Source organism: Oncorhynchus masou, unplaced genomic scaffold, assembly GCF_036934945.1.
Source record: "Oncorhynchus masou masou isolate Uvic2021 unplaced genomic scaffold, UVic_Omas_1.1 unplaced_scaffold_781, whole genome shotgun sequence".
NCBI classification, from domain to species: domain Eukaryota; kingdom Metazoa; phylum Chordata; class Actinopteri; order Salmoniformes; family Salmonidae; genus Oncorhynchus; species Oncorhynchus masou.
In genome coordinates this window covers 133,899-139,079 of record NW_027014279.1, presented here as the reverse complement: position 1 = coordinate 139,079, position 5,181 = coordinate 133,899, and the positions used below count along the sequence as shown (strand labels likewise).

Here is a 5,181-nt window from a genome sequence, read left to right as displayed (position 1 = left end):
GGTGATCTGCAGGTGATCTGTCTGTCTGGTCAACATCCATGATACACTCCACCCTCTGATGATAATATGTAGACCTTAGAGAAACATGGAACAGTGAATTCTCAGGGAACACACAGCAGTACAGCTCTGTGTAGATTCAGAGTAGATCTGAGTTCTGTATTGCACTTATATCAATTATTTGTACCATTGGCAGACATTGTATACCATTGACATATTTTTATATGCACAAAAAAAGAATGTCATTTTGGTTTTGTACACGGTCATATGATACGTGGGACAGAAAAGTACAATCTTAGGCGAGTACATGGGGTGTTATATCTCAGCAGAGGGTCTGTCTATCTGGTCAACATCACTGATACAGGTCCCCCTTCACCCTCTGGTGGTACAGATAACCTGTCATTACGTCTCCAGAGAAGCCTATAACACCAGCACTAAGGAGGGGGGGGGGGGGCAGGCAATCTGCCAATCTGTTCAGAGAGAAGGAGCATGAAGGAGACAGACAAGTACCAAAGTAAATGTGTTTGATCAGTAGCCAAACTGTTCAGAGAGAAGGAGCATGAAGGAGACAGACAAGTACCAAAGTAAATGTGTTTGATCAGTAGCCAATCTGTTCAGAGAGAAGGAGCATGAAGGAGACAGACAAGTACCAAAGTAAATGTGTTTGATCAGTAGCCAATCTGTTCAGAGAGAAGGAGCATGAAGGAGACAGACAAGTACCAAAGTAAATGTGTTTGATCAGTAGCCAATCTGTTCAGAGAGAAGGAGCATGAAGGAGACAGACAAGAACCAAAGTAAATGTGTTTGATCAATAGCCAATCTGTTCAGAGAGAAGGAGCATGAAGGAGACAGACAAGAACCAAAGTAAATGTGTTTGATCAGTAGCCAATCTGTTCAGAGAGAAGGAGCATGAAAGAGACAGACAAGAACCAAAGTAAATGTGTTTGTTGCTTTAATCAACAAGTTAACCTTTCCATTTTATATTGTGACCCACATTTTAAATATTTTAATGAGCTAAGATAAAACCTATTTGAAAGACCTAAAAAAGAGACAAGACCTGAGGAACATAGAGACAAGACCTAGAAGAAGACAAGACTGAGAAACCTGAGACAGGACCTAGAGACATTAGATAAACAAGACCTAGAGACAAGACCTAGAGACAAGACCTAGAGACAAGACCTAGAGACAAGACCTAGAGATAAAACAAGACAAGACCTAGAGACAAGACCTAGAGACAAGACCTGGAGAATCGTAATTGAAGTGAAGAAAGCTTTCATGGTAAACTCTGAAACAGCTTTTCATAGACATGTCCCTATATCTCACACACGATATAGGCATTGAAGGAGCAATCATATGTCACCTGCCATGCACCTGACTCGGTCAACATTGTACAGCCTCTATCCCCATCAGGCACTTTTGGTTCCCCATCTCCCCATTTGGAAAAGGGGAGGGGATGGCCTTTCAAATCTACCTGAAACTTCCCCTCTTTACTGTTGTCCACATTGAGCCATGCATTCTTCAATGCCCCTTCAAAGACCTGAGTGAGAGCAGTGTTTTCCTCCTCGTTCTTCGGCAAAGCCAACACCAAGCCCCTCTTGGTACAGAACTGAACAGCATCGTCAAAGGAACCCGGTCTCTTGTGTGACACAAAGTACTTCTTGTCAACTCTTCTGGTGAAGTCATAGTTTATGGCTGAAGAGAAACCAGGTATTAATGCAGTCAGTGTAACATTAAAAGGGGAAAACAAAAGTAAACGTTTCATATTTCACAAATGCCAACACATGACTAAATTCACACCTCCTTTTCCCAAATTACGAATACTGCATAATTTACATTGAATGGATACTTAGTAAGAGACAATATATAATCTACGGATGCAGTATCTTAATTTGAGCCAGTTTCACACAGCAGGAAAATGATCCTGCAGCAACAGGAAATATTCATTGTTATGTGGATTATAATGGATGGACATTATTTGCAGGGATTGATGATCCATGTTTTGTTAAGGCAAAACAAGTCTGACATTTCTAAGTGGAAATTAAAACTTTAGAAGCCTTTTTAACCTTTTTAAACCTCGAGAACACTAAACGTTTGCATTTACTACTGTGCAGGAAAATTCTCAGTGACAACAGAGTGATCAAATTAAGATCCGGGATCTGTAATGTTGCATTCAAGTACATATCCTCATGCTCTCTGAAATTCACTTCCTTACCCAACTCCAGTTTGACCAAGCTTTCTTGCAGGGGTTCCAGGTCTAAGTCTGTGAAAACAGAAGGTATGACTAGAGAGAATCAAATAATAAATACATAACCAGGAAGAGATCAGTCAGCTGTATACCAGTAGCTCCTGCAGGGCCCCGGGGGTCCAGGTGATCCAGGTGGACCAGCGACTCGTTCATCTCGACCAACTAAACAAGGAACACCAGAGAGTTCAGGAGGTCCAGGTGGCCTATGGAGAGATAATAGACATGTGGATGGCTGTATAATGAGAGGAGATAATAGAGATGTGGATGGCTGTATAATGATAGGAGATAATAGAGATGTGGATGGCTGTGTAATGATAGGAGATAATAGAGATGTGGATGGCTGTATACTGATAAGAGATAATGGAGATGTGGATGGCTGTATAACGATAGGAGATAATAGAGATGTAGATGGCTGTATAATGATAGGAAGATAGAGATGTGGATGGCTGTATAACGATAGGAGATAATAGAGATGTAGATGGCTGTATAATGATAGGAGATAATAGAGATGTAGGTGGCTGTATAATGATAGGAGAGATAGAGGTGTGGATGGCTGTATAATGATAGGAGATGATGGAGATGTGGATGGATGGCTGTATAACGATCACGAGATAATAGAGATTTTTAATGGTTTTCCCAAATTACCAAGATGGAGATGTAAGACAGGCTTTAATGGGAGATTGAGATGTAGATGGCAAATAATGATAGCATGAGAAAGACACTTATGGCATACAAATTAGAAACAAGTTCACTTAATAGAGATGTACCCCATGGCTGTATAATGGGGCGTCAGGGTAGCCTAGTGGTTAGAGCGTTGGACTAGTTCAAATCCCAAATTACGAGCTGACAAGATACAGGAAAGACACTTACATCATTCTGCCCCTGGGGCGTCAACAGGCAGTTAACGCACTGTTCCTAGGCCAGGTTTATTTTGGCAATTGGCACAGACAAAGCCTCTTTCTAGGAATTGATGTGGTTATCTAATTGAGGTCTTCAGAGGTCTTTGTCTTCCAAAAAATGGTGAAGGGTGTTGTGACACCCTTGCGTGAATGGCGTTGTGACCCCTTACGTGAAGGGCGTAGTGACCCCTTACGTGAAGGGCGTTGACCCCTTACGTGAAGGGCGTTGTGACCCCTTGAAGGGTGTTGTGACCCCCACGTGAAGGGCGTTACGCGAAGGGGGAGTGACCCCTTACGTGAAGGGCGTTGTGACCCCTTACGTGAATGGCGTTGTGACCCCTTACGTGAAGGGTGTTGTGACCCCTTACGTGAAGGGCGTTGTGACCCCTTTACGCGAAGGTTTTGTGACCCCTTACGCGAAGGGTGTTGTGACGTTGTGACCCCTTACGTGAAGGGTGTTGTGACCCCTTACGTGAAGGGTGTTGTGACCCCTTACGTGAAGGGTGTTGTGACCCCTTACGTGAAGGGTGTTGTGACCCCCTTACGTGAAGGGTGTTGTGACCCCTTCCGTGAAGGGTGTTGTGACCCCTTCCGTGAAGGGTGTTGTGACCCCTTAAGTGAAGGGCGTTGTGACCCTTACGCGAAGGGCGTTGTGACCCCCTTACGCGAAGGGTGTTGTGACCCCCTTATGTGAAGGGTGTTGTGACCCCCTTAAAGGGTGTTGTGACCCCTTACGTGAAGGGTGTTGTGACCCCCTTACGTGAAGCGTGTTGTGACCCCTTACGTGAAGGGTGTTGTGACCCCCTTACGTGAGGGTGTTGTGACCCCTTACATGAGGGGTGTTGTGACCCCTTCCATGAGGGGTGTCGTGACCCTCTTAAGTGAAGGGTGTCAGACCCTGTCAGACTCTACCTCTCTCTCCAGGTGGACCAGGAAGTCCAGGCATGCCTATGGAGAGACAACAGGGATCGGGTTCATCACAATACTGTACACACCAAAGACAGCTTCAATTAGCCTGTAAAGTGCTCTGCAGTCTGATCTGGCTTAAAGTGGCACTTTATTACAAAATCAACAGTCTATGCTATTGTTATTTGATGTTGTATTTTTTATCAAAGGCTAACAGCAGGAAATATACCGGATTGGGCTTTCACATTATACCCCAGCCCCAGTTATGTTTGGCAGCTGGTACAGACAAGGCCTGTTTGTAGGACTAGGAGGGTTGATCTAACTGAGGTAATTCAGAGTTCTTTGTTCTCCATCATCAGGTACGCAAATTAATGTACATGCTTAAAGTGACAGTTTACTCCAAAATCAACCGTCTTATATTTTGGGTTATGATAGGGTAAGGCAGTTGTATTAAGAAGGCTTGCAACTCATTTACCTCCAGAAGGCCCAACAGAGCCCAGAGCCATAACCTAAGGGCCAGGAGCACCAGGAAAGAACCCAGGCAGAGCCATAACCTAAAACACCAGGGAGAAGAACACAGAGACCAAAGTCCTGCTAGGACCCTCAGGGATTCACACTTCTCCATCTGGACTGGGTCTGCTCAGAATAACCAAAACAGGGAGAAGAACACAGACAGAGCCCAGAGCCAAAGTCAGAGGTCTGCTCAGAGCCATAACCTAGAACACCAGGGAGAAGAACACAGAGACCAAAGTCAGAGGTCTGCTCAGAGCCATAACCTAAAACACCAGGGAGAAGAACACAGAGACCAAAGTCAGAGGTCTGCTCAGAGCCATAACCTAAACATCAGGGAGAAGAACACAGAGACCAAAGTCAGAGGTCTGCTCAGAGCCATAAACTAAAACATCAGGGAGAAGAACACAGAGACCAAAGTCAGAGGTCTGCTCAGAGCCATAACCTAGAACACCAGGGAGAAGAACACAGAGACCAAAGTCAGAGGTCTGCTCAGAGCCATAACCTAGAACAAAACATCAGGGAGAAGAACACAGAGACCAAAGGGACAGTAAATCACTGGTGTCATACAAACAGAAGAACAGGAAACATCTGCTTATAAAGTGCATGATGGGAACCTTTACT

The 5,181-nt window shown here is 44.4% G+C and overlaps 1 pseudogene; it reads right to left on the bottom strand.

Moving 5' to 3' along the window:
* Positions 1 to 1,191: 1,191 nt before the first annotated feature.
* Positions 1,192 to 4,760, bottom strand: LOC135537451 (pulmonary surfactant-associated protein D-like; annotated as a pseudogene).
* Positions 4,761 to 5,181: the final 421 nt, after the last annotated feature.